General features: G+C 39.3%; 1 protein-coding gene across 15 annotated transcripts in view; it reads left to right on the forward strand.

Moving 5' to 3' along the window:
- The window catches only part of LOC105430832 (serine/threonine-protein kinase MARK2), an 84582-nt gene that overhangs the window by 37807 nt on the left and 34289 nt on the right, over nt 1-12486 (forward strand). For 3 of the 15 annotated variants that reach the window (XM_089079175.1, XM_089079170.1, XM_089079181.1), the window contains exon 1: nt 6672-7453. The exons of 2 other annotated variants lie outside the window; for them this stretch is intronic. The gene's annotated coding sequence lies outside the window, so the exon portion shown is untranslated. Of the gene's footprint in view, nt 1-6662; nt 7454-12486 lie in introns of those variants that run through there. 10 more of the 15 variants (XM_089079176.1, XM_089079177.1, XM_089079166.1 and 7 more) reach the window with 7 other exon arrangements.

The following is a 12486-nucleotide window of genomic DNA, read 5'->3' on the forward strand; positions in this document are numbered from 1 at the left end:
TCGCCGCCACGTGCATGCAAATGCGTCATGCGTGACTCCTCTTCGGAGTCTAGTTTTTTTTGGGAAAATGAGTTCGTTCTATGTAGCACGCAACCCGCTCGAGAGATCCTTTTAGCGTACTCGGGGTTTCTCCACCGTCCGTTATTAACAATGTCAACGCTAATCGCGTCTAACGTGTGTGTGTGTGTGTGTGTGTGTGTGGGGGGGGGGGGGAAAGCTGCATCCTCCTGCGCGTGGGTCGCGAAACCGCGCCTTCGCGCGAAATTTTCTCGCTCCGCGAGAAATCGGTGTCTAACAGGCGCGGCTACGAGAGTCGACTCCGAATATAATCCGGAGATAATCCGGAGATAGTGTCTTTGGGAGATGATTTTTCTCACGTCGCAAAGACGTTTCTCGTCTCGATACCGCTCGATAAATCTATTTTCGGCCTTCGTAATAAAAACCGGCCGATAATAGCGCGCGCGGATGTTCTTCTCCGTCCCTTTCCCTTTAGACGATTTTCTTGAAATTGAAAGTCGGCAAATAAACACGTTTCAATTGTCCTGCATTTTAGATTGTGATTTTAGAATTAGATTTAAGTTTTACAAAAGCGCTTGATATAATTAATTATCAAACTTTGATTATCCGAATATTATTTTTAGCTTTGTTTATCGTATTTTGTTTGTTCATAACGTTTGTATATTTCCTGAAAAGTTCATACATCTATTATTCGAAGAGTGTAGACGTCCAAAAGTTTGTCGCGAGCTCATCAACCTTGTGATTCACCGTGTATTCGCATGGTCATTCACGTTTGTGCACATAAAACGAAAGAGGTCACAATATAATGCGGATGTTGTGTCCCGACGAATGTAATATTCATAAGTTGCGCGAGGTACATACATACCCTCTTCCTCCCCTCGACCTTTTCTCTCTAAGGGTTTAACAAATCTAATTACGCATAAACCGATATAACTTTCGCCATTGTCTCATGACTATGCATTTAAATGCAAAATTCCGTAAGAGCATAATTGTCGACTGTTTCCGCAGAAAAACCCGTGTTAATCCGTAAAGTACCGTTACATTTGGTATGACTCATCGAACTGATATTCGTTATATCACAGTTCCTTGTTACATAATTGAAATTACAGTTCGGGCGATGCATTTATATTTTATCTTATATCTCATACATATATTTCTATAATTTTATATATATATATATATATATATATATATATTTGTAGAACGAAAATAAGAAAAATTAATAATTATTAATATATATTTTTATGTATTATTATTTTTATCTTTTATTAAAATCCACACGATTTATTTCGTTTTTTTTTTTCTTTCTTTCTGGAAAAGTTTTACTAAAACGAAAGTTGCCGATTAATGCGCTTTCGAAGTTCTAAGTCTTCTTCGATGCAATGCTCGGTAATGAGATACAATAACGAGGATGTAAATTCGATTACATCCCTTTGCGCTTTCTCTCCTCGCGTTTTTTTCTTTTTTTTTTTGCAAGAAAAAGTAAGTGCGTCTGCACTCGCTTATGTAACTCGGTTAAACTTAACTTGATATACGATACTTTCGCGAGGAATTCATAATAACTTGCTTATCGAGAACATCTGCACGAAAATACAATTTTCATCGCGTGAAATAATAAAGAAAGTAATAACAGAAAAGTGTCTCAACACGGGAAACTTTTATTTTATTCCACGCCGTTTCTTTTATGTTTCATTCATCCTCTGGTGCCCTCGAAAAGACAAAAGTCTATTGTTTGCAAATGGCATTACTCATAGATTGAAAATTTGCAAACTTGTCGTATCGCAAATATTTTCATTTTTAATAATGTAAACCGTGTGTTAATTTACATCGAATGTATCAATATTATATAAATTAAAATTAAATTTTTAATCACTAATATAAATTTAAAGCTTATAAATAGAAATAATTAAATAGAATTCGGGCTAAGTAATTAATATCTAAGCTAAGGAATTATGTAATGAGACTAATAACACGCATTACATAGTATAATTTTTCTATATATTTTTAATTCGTTATATCTCTTTATGGTAACATATACTCGTTATTTAAGGTAGTGCTGCCATCTGTAGACAACTGTATTCCTATAAGCGATGAGGTTCAGCACTTTGTTTGCATTACAAAAGAGCACGAGTGTCGACAGAATTTTTTTCACGAGACTGACATGAATATCGATAAAATTTTTCATCAGAATTCAGCTCTGTCAAAATTAAAATCTTTATGTAACATTAAAAAATACCATATTTTAGAAAAATATTTTTATTTATTCCATAAACTATTAATAAACTATTAATTTGGACGTTTGGAGTTGTAAAGTTTCAACTAAAAAATTTTTATTAAATCTTTTTTTATTTAATTTTTAATTTCTATTGTTTTTCAATTTTATATATATATATATATATACATATTTTTACACATTTTTATTGTTTTTACCTCTTAAAAAAACTTCGACATCGATGTATTATTATCGTTTCTATTCAGAGCCACACTTGTGAATTTTCTCCTTTTCCCTCTTCTACGATTCACTCAGCGACGCAGACTCGAAACCCGATCTCAGATGGAGATAATCGCGCCGCGTGAAACCCTTTGGACGCGCCGGGACGTAAAACTCGTTTGCCGTATGCCGAGCGCGAACGGAAGTCGGAAAGGAGGCAGCACTGACCGAAGGATCTCACGCGAGCTCCTTTATAGCGCGAGCTATATCGCAATAATTGTTCCCACGATTTGAGAGAGCTCGCTGATTCTAAATAATAATCGTACGTACAACTCCGCAGGTGGCTGGAAGAAAAAGTCCATTTACCGAAAGTGCCATTATATAGCTTTCAGTTTCAACGACTCGAGTCGAAATTACTGATATTTTCATCTCTCATTCGTTACTTCCTATTCCCATGATATTTCGAAATGTAGACATCTAGACACGATTAATTGCTAAAATGTTAAATGAAAGAGATAATGAGTCAACGAACGAAATGCGATAAATTCGTAAATTGTACGCTTGCTAATTTAAGATATCTATTTTAATTGATTCCTTTCTCTCTCTCTCTCTCTCTCTCTCTCTCTCTCTCTCTCTCTCTCTCTTTCTATCTCTATCACGTTACTTTTAAACTCTAAACTTGTCTATAAGTAGTCTTGTAGAATCAAGTTTACGTCTATACCTGCACACTACTCGCTGCGGCTGCTCAGCTACTTGTGGTGTATAGTTATTAGATCCCCCTCGGTTCTATAGACTGATCCCGGAGATTGCAGAAATGAGAGAGGTCCGTCGACGTTAATGCTTCGCCTGCAATCCACCGAGCGAATCATTATTGAAGGGATTGGATTTAACTCAAGTAGTGAAAATAAATTTGCGTGCGAAGAACGTGTTTAGTACGCACGACACACACACACACACACATATATATATATATATAAAATATATATATATATACACGCACGCACGCACGCACGCACGCACACGCGCACACACACACACACACACACACACACACACACACACACACACACACACACATATATATATATATGTATCTAAACCTTTATTTGTATCTTATCTCTTTTTTATCTTATTTACACTGTTATATTCTTATTTTTTTTTATCTGTGACGCACACGTATATACGTTTTACTCGTAGCGTAATGACCGTGTCTCTAAAATATTTCACCGAAGGATATAATTATTCGACAAAGTTGTACCGGTTTTTCTCGTGTCGTGTCTTTAAAATGCGGTATCAATGGTTGGAGAAATATGGGTTTCGCGCTCCAATTATTTCAACCTTAGTCACGGTGACCCCGATAAAAAACGCTTGCAGAAGAAGTAAGTAACCGGGCAGCTTCAAATTTCTATTTGCCAATGATGAGTCGCGTAATTAATATTCGCAAATAAAAGTAATGTTAAAATAATATTGAAAGTTTTTAATCCCCTGTGAAATAAATTTAAAGAAAATTCCAGACCCGTCTTTCTATGACTATGATTTCATTTATCTACGCTTTTAAATAAACATATATAGAGGTAATGGAAAATAAAATGGAGAAAGTAGAAAAATATAGATCGTGATTGGTTACATGTTATAGAAAATTATTTCCAGATCGAAGACTCTGCGTTAATTCTCCGCGTTTTGTATCTTTTTCGAGACGGGAGGAATGCACTTCGAGAGCTAATCAGCGTGCATACCACGGGTGGCCCACCACCCGGAAAGGGCAATAAAAAGCAGGGATAACCGATAATCTTTGTAACCGTACGCTTCCGCCGCTCTCTATCTTTTCAACAGTTCAGCGAGTCAAGTTTTCAGATTGCCGGCAATTTTATTTATTTATCCGCGAAACTACTATCCAAAGGAAGAGATTGGACGTTGCTAAAATTAAGTTCCTTGATTTTATATACGCGCAATAAAATGATAGAGTGCTTGGCATTCTCTCTCTCTCTCTCTCTCTCTCTCTCTCTCTCTCTCTCTCTCTCTCTCTCTCTCTCTCTCTTAATTGTCTTATTGACAAAAATTTGCGCCGGCGAATGTTGGATAATTTTCATCGGTGAATGAATCTTCGTTTGCAACTTTTTATCAGATAAAACTCTGCTCGCTCCTTGTCGCTTTAAATTTTTATCATATCCGATATTACATCGAATGAATGATATGTTGAGTTCTATCATCTTTTTGTATCATACTAAAACGTTCTCTACTATTTTCAATCAAAATTTTATGTAAATTATGATTATTAAATACATTCATTGTCGAAGATTATTGAAGATATTTTTCAATCATTTTTAATCATTTTTCATTCAATCATTTTTTTTTACGAAAAAAGATATTTTTCCTTGAAAACTCCGTGAACAGAATTTCTTTTTTAAAATCCATGTTTTTATGTTTTCAAAGTTATATTCAATCGTCTACAAGAAGTTAATCGGATCGTAGTGTCAATAAGTCAAGAGGATAAACGTTATTTCTTTCTTTGTACTTTTTTGAGCGTAACAACAGAGCTGAAAGAAATACGTCGATACCAATGACTGGTTACACTTGCTTGCTCCTAACGGTTTCTGTTCTTAAAACTAATTCGTCTCGCATTCGATCATCATTTATATTTCACATCACATTGAACGTTTATCGGGTCAGCAGAAACTTTCAAACTTACTAAAAATTTACACAATCCGAAACGATCCAAATCGAGAACATTTCAATAAAGAATGAAAGAATCCATTTAAGTCTGTTCTTTTTTTAAAACATCCTTTTATAATTAGAAGTACTAATACATTTCGCTTCATTTGCTTTCCGGAGCTAATTCCAGCCTATATATACATACGTATATATCGAATCTGATATTCACGCGCCAAGAGTTCCCAAATTCACTTCGGGAATTATCTTACAACTTTCCGAGACTGCGCTTCACGCGAATATTCGCGGCAACTAACAATCGTTCGGAATCGAAGATTCGCCGTTAAGATTGACCGATAAAGCAGCGCGGGGGGGCAACGCGAAACCGGCATCGTGTCGCAATTATTCTTTTATCTCACTCGTATCCGTGGATCGGTGAAATTCGTTTCGCGATCGGCTCCCGTTCCGATCGATCGATTCCGGCGGAGAGCACGAAGGTCGCGATCGCGGCGCAACTCTGGATAACCCTGGCGAACGGGGCCCGAAGAGTTTCCAGCTCCTTGGGCGATCAGTCTTCCGCGAGACATCGGGCCCGAAGTCGGTAAGCGAGCGATTGTGTAAGTCCACGGAAACTCGCTCGCGGCGAACGATTTCTATCGCGACAACGTGTTTCTCCTTGCCGTCTCTCTCACTGACCCTTCTATCAATTCGCGAATCGAATCTGTCACGCGCGATTTTTCGCAGCCTCGAATTGATTGGAAAGATCAGATTCGCGCGAGGTGATTAGTTTTTCTGATGTGAAGAAAAAAGAGCGCGGGCGCAAAAAAAGTGCTTGATTAAATATGCAATTATTTTTTACTTATCTTCTATTTCTGCTTGCACACGTGGATTTACTTCGGTGCTGCAAAACGGATATCTCATTCTGCTGAGACGATCGTGTTTATGAATTTATATTTTAAAATTCAGAACTATATGAGGTATTCAACTAATTGATCATAAACGATATACAAGATTATAAAGTCCAGAAAGTTCGGAAATTACGTTGAAAGTATGTAGTTATTTCTATTCCATGCCAAATCTTCTGGAGATTGCTGGAAATAAGTATATGTCACAAAGCATGCAAGACACGAGGCAATAATGACATAATCGAGAATCCATTTTTGCCTTTAAAAAAAATCTAGAAAAGATTATTTTGACTCGTATCACATGGTTATCCTGAGTGATTTAAAATTGAATGAAATATATTAACATCGCAACATTTCTCCAAACGAGAAAAAAAAATTATACAATTATATACAAAAACACAAGGAAAAATACTTGCGAGATTAAAATTAATTTATATCGGTAAAAATAAGCATTTGTCATCAAATGCCTTGCCGTTCTCAAATTCTCAATTTTAAAATTCCGAAAAATACAGCATACGTATAATCATGACATATTTTACAAGTCGCGGGCATTGTCGGTGAAGCGAACGGCCCTGCTGCTATCGGCACTTGCACCTCGAGCGAGCTCGTCCTACGGCAGTAGGCGCTCCGGACGGTCGTACGCGCGCCGGCTGGCTGGCTGGCTGGCTCATGAGTCACGAACGCCGGCTGCGACTCCGCTTTCGCCGGTCTCCCGCGCGCGAGCGAGCGCGGCAGTCCGGTTATCGTCGTCCTCGTACGCGCGAGAGAGCCGCCGCTTTTCGCGCTCTGTCTCCGCCTTAACCGGACGGAGCCGGAGCGACGCTCGCGCGCTCGGAGTCAGCGAGGAGGATAGCCGAATCGAGCCGAGCCGAGTCGAGCCGAGCCGCGTCGGAACCGAACGAGAGGAGCGCGCGCGCCGCATCTCAGTGACGCTTTGCGTGTGCGTCACCGCATGTCACGAGTGCGTGCATCGTGCGCCACGCCGCACCGTACCACACCACATACGCCACGCCACGCCACGCCACGCCGCGCCGCGCCGAGCCGCGCCGCGCCATAATATCGTGCCGGATCGCGCCGCGTCGAGCAATTTTTTTTCCCTTCTTCTTTCCGGTGCCCCGGTGGCTTTCGACACTTCGCGCTCTCCGTGCCGGGCCTTTGGACTCTCGCGAAGATCGGCGATCACGCCCGAACTCTCTATCAGCGATAATGTGATCTGCCGCGTCGTGACGTTGGAGCTTGTGGCGAGGAAGGAATATCGGAAAAGTGTTGCGCTGGCCGTCGAAGTGCTCCGTAAAAATAGCGTGCCGTTGACGCGCGGCGGTACCACGACTTCTCGCACGGATATCTGGAATTTTCTCGCTTCTATCACGGTGGTGATTACAGTAAGCTGTGATAATAGTGCTAACGCTTGAGTGATTTTGTTAATCGAGTGGTTTCGTCTGACTGCAAGGTGAATTGTTTGTACTATACGACTACGCCTGAAGGATTTACACGCCAATCTCATATATATATTTTTCTCATTAATCGCGTACAAAATATTAAAATTCTGTCACAAATTGACAACCTCTAACCTTTATTCGGATGAATTTTTTTAACGTCTTATCGAGTTTCGTAAATAATATCATATAACGTTAATAATACCACATAACCAAGAAGCCAAGAATGTTTTAACTGCGGAAAATTGAGTTAGCGAGCCAATGCTCGCTAATGCATGAAACAAACGTTATTCTCAACAAGGTTAGGTTGCGCAGAGAGGAGAATCTTCTTTTCGCGTGTCGACCTCGCGACGCGATGTCGCTATGTCTCTTAAGTTAACATGAAAAATAAACAAATTCCGATAGCAATACGCGCGATTTTGCGGCATTACGTCACGCTGCCATACATCGCAAATATGCGTACGGTTTATTTGCGTAGACTCGGATTCGTCCGCGACACACGAGGCACAAGGCAACACAGTTGCTTAATGCAAACGATCTAAATGCACGTTGTTCGCGAGAAGACTCACAAGTTGCATGCGAAATATTTAAACTCAATAATGATGAGAGAGGTCTTAGGCCCTGCGCACAATCAAGAAAATATTAGGAACGGGAATAAATATTGAATTTTAGAAATAAAAATTCGAAAAATTAAACGCGGATTAGTGGACATAAATAAGTATAAAATATAGTTATATTTAATACTTTTGTGTACCATTGTAATATTTAATTATTTTCAAAAAATATCGCAAGCGAAGATCCTACAGTCTATGTTATATATCTTATATGCGGTATATAGATTCGAGAATCCCAGAGCAGATCTGTTCTTCGAATATAGAAAATGATAATTATTTATCCCGTCTCGTGTTTTTGAACGAACGAGTTTCTGTCATTTCTATCTTTCTTCATCCTTATCCGTCTCGAAAAATCCAAGCGCGAGAGAGCTGGGGCGTTTTAAATTTTTACACCTACGTTATATTTGAGATAGAAAACCGGATTCGCGAGGCCTGGCCCGAAAACGTTCCGCGTTATTAGTTACCGTAACGACTTTAAGCCGCCTCTTAAGGACGGGATAATCTTTTCTTCCCTCTTCCTTTCTCTCCCGCGAGTTTCACGGTGCCGCGAATAGCGCGCGTATTAAAAAACGAACGAAAGAATAGACAGAGAGAGAGAGAGAGAGAGAGAGACGGAAGCACGCGCGCGGATAAGAATTAATGGTTTTATATAACCATCCGTGTATAATTCCGCGGTTGCGCCTCGCGAGCGTAATTAGTACGAGAACTCTGTGTTCATTACCCTTTGCGATATTACGCGTGTTTCGGGTCACTTGGATAGCTTTTCCTCCGCCTTATCGTGACTCGGCTCTTTGTTCATCTCAACAATTTGCCTTCCACAAAGAATAATGTCTAATCTAAATTAATAGCTTCTTGGAAAATGACGCGGAGTTATCGCGCAGGAAGAATACTAAAAAACGGAAGAATCGGATAATCTCATATAAAAATGGAAAATTATCTGAAAAACTTATAGATGTCGAAGTTTCTCTTTCAATTCGAGATGATTTTATTTAAATATATATATTTTTGGTTTAATTTTATTTTATATTATCTCCAAACGAGAGAGAATCTTTCCGTAATGTAATAGACTGTAATAAAATATGTCAGCCGTTAAATTCGTCGTATTTTCAATATGCAATTTGTTATATAACTCAGTTTTTTGCGATTAAAAAAATCCTTTGAGGAAAAAAATTGCACGAGAAACGTGCAATTTTCTTTTATTACTTGTGCTTTATTACTTTTATTACTTTCTTTATTACTCATGCCTATATTTAATATAAAGCATGAATGTATCGGGATATAAATTAGTCTGTTACATTCAAATGATCGGACGCCAATCATTTATTGAAATTGGTCTTCTCGTCAGAAGACCATCCGAGTATCCTATGTTAATTGAAAATTTCACGCTTTTAACCGGCTCGGTGCTATTCACACGCATAATTCGCGGTGATCGATTAATCGTTCAATTAGCGACGACCGCATTCTCGCACGGGAAACACGTAAAAAAGTCTTTTTTTGTTATTTATGCTTAATGGAGCGTCGCTATCGCTCGTTAATTCAACAACGTGTATCCATAATCACGAAGCGATTTTGTCTCGTCGCGAGAAGCGAGAAGAAGTGGCCGGCTGCGGTTATCCTCCGGTTGCAACCAACATCATTTAATATTAATCATAATTATCTGTGCGTAAACCAACAGTACGTACTATTACCGATCGATTTCGGTCCACGAAGTCCAATACACGTACACGCTTAACGTTAAATTACAAGCTCTCTCTCTCTCTCGTACAATTCCGTAAATTTAAATTGCAGATCTCGGTCGGAATATAGCGATTTCAGATTTTTATTCTACATTTTTCGGAATGGAAGACGTACCGCTGCGCGCATTTTTTCCCAAGAGTTTAAGAAGCAGTTGTCGCAAGACAAATTTTCTTCCCCCCCCCCCCTCTTTTTTTTTTATTTCTTTTTTCGTATACGTATCGGATCGAGAAAAGATTTTCCATGTTACAACGGTGGTGTCGGGAGAGAAACTAGAGATCGCTGAGTAGCAGCGTTAATCAAGTAAGAGTCGCTGGTGCGACCGAGCTCGAGAGAGAGAGAGAGAGAGAGATTCAATCGAAACGACGAGTTATTCAAACGAAAGAGCGACAAGCGCCACAAGGGTCTTGAGTTTATCGCGCTCGTGGACATACGACCCCGACATATATCAATAGCGGGTTTAATTGCGGATTTGACGGGGAAAGTTTGATCAAACGGTCATTATTCCGGCGAGATAACGCGTAATCTGCAATTCAAGTGCTCGTCCCGCACCCCCGTTTTTTCCGTTTCGCGCGCGAGCACAGCGGAAACAAAGGGAAGTTTATTTCTTAGCCGCGAGTTGTTTTTCGAGCCGTGATGTACGAGCGAGCGCGAGTTGATCGAAAGATATGTAAAATGGGAAAAGAAAGGAAAAACAAATATGCTAACGTAACGAAATGATAAATCGCAAACAATTGATTGTTTCTTGTAAGAAGAACGAGATCTATCGGCTTTACGTATCTCTTACAAAACAAATAACTTAACAAGTACGACACATGCGCTATATAATGGTGATTTGAAATTTTTATTAATATTTTCATATATTTTTAGATTTGTTGTGAAAGTCTTACGGAATTATCTTGAAAATCGTCAAGCACGTCTTTTAATATTACATTCGAAAATACTATTTTAGCTATTAGCTGTCTTCTTTATTGTCTTTCTATTTTCGTTGGGCAATGTAAAGACGATTTCTTCTCGTGAGAATCCGATTGTCGGATCGTAATTACCCGCTCATTTACCTGATTCGTCTAGCTTTTTTTTTTTTTTCGCGACCGACAAAAGCGCCGTGCCGCTCGAGATACTATTTTGTATTCGTCACGCTTGGCAATAGGATTCTCATAACTGTCGTCACAAAGAAAAAAAAAAAAACCCATAAACGACCTGCGTCTTTCCCATTCATCCTCAGCTGTGCCATTGTCATCAACACATCGAGTGCACGCAAAAGCAATCTCCAACAATCTATGAGAATTGCAGAACTTCGACGCGGCAATTATTCAATACGGTTTACATAATTTCTGCTAAGGCGAGGTTCGCATGCCGCAATAATAAAAATGCTGACAGTTTTGTATTATGATATGACCGCGGCCTTTCCTGGCTTATACTCCAAGTGACATTTCGATTATCTTGCGGAATGCAGCAAGGTGAAATTTCTTATCAACACTGGATGTCTGTTCGATGGAACTGTTACGAGGGCTCGATTTACACAGGGTTTACCTACGTAATTTTGCCAACTTGAGTGAACTCGACTTGGAAGCTCGCTCTAGGCGCTAAGGCTGAAAGTTACACACAAAAAGATCGAAAGGTAGTCTTTTCGTTTATGCTTTATGCTTCGTAAATATTCTTGCAGATTATATCTGCAAGCAATACGGTATTACCTTGACACATAAAACATTCATATCTTCTGAAAATAAACAATTACAATATTTTTTTTTTTCTTCTATTAGACGCAGTGAAGTACGTGGAATGGATTTTTTTTTTTTTTTAATGAATCGTCCAGTGCCAATTTGTATGGTATCGTGTGCCCAGCCTTCGATATTCTCTCGTGATTGCGATATTTGTTACATCCAACAAAAGAAACTCGCGCCCAGCTATCGCGCTAATCGCGAGTCGCGCATCGCGGCACACAGTTGCATTTTTACTCTTATTCCGCACGGTTGTGGATACGTTTATTGACGCGGCATTTATCGACATTGTTTATGTTCTTGTTCGCGTCTAAATCGCGTCTAAATTTCATCGTGTAAATTAAACGTGAACGTATGGTGAACGTGAATTTTAAATTAATAAAAATAAATAATCGGAATCGGTGAGTGGGTGCACGTGGATTGGGTCGTTGAAGTTAAAAAGGACCGAGATATATTTTTGTGTTTTTCTAATTTTTAAAATATCCACTTCCGTTCTTTGCAATTGAAGTGTGATGCAAGTGAAAAAGAAGCGGCCAGTTTATTTCGAAATAAAATTACTAGAGTGAGAGTGCGTTGCGTAAATCTGTTGTGATTAAAAGGTTCCTTTAATTGTTCCTAGTTAGTTAACAAGATGTGACGCTCGCTCAGAAATTGATGGTTCCGCTCTTTTAAAATCTTTTAAAATCTCTTAAAAGCATCTCTTCGTCGAGTGCTTTTAGAGCTTGTTTCCTCGCCCTGGTTACCGCGAGACTGCCGGAAACAAAGACGATCTATCCGGCTTTTTCGACACGACCAAGTGCAACGTGCCACGTGACGATGGATCCGCCTTGTCGGACACGACATCTCGCTCTACAAAGGATATTGTCAAGAGGTAGCGATGATTATTATCGCGAGCGAGAGAGTGGGTGTCTCGAGGAAGTGCATCCTTCGCGTGTTTATTTCGAACAGACAACACGATTTCTCGCTACTTCCAACGAG

Source organism: Pogonomyrmex barbatus, unplaced genomic scaffold, assembly GCF_055798465.1.
Source record: "Pogonomyrmex barbatus isolate J1 unplaced genomic scaffold, ASM5579846v1 scaffold3, whole genome shotgun sequence".
Classification (NCBI taxonomy): Eukaryota; Metazoa; Arthropoda; class Insecta; order Hymenoptera; family Formicidae; genus Pogonomyrmex; species Pogonomyrmex barbatus.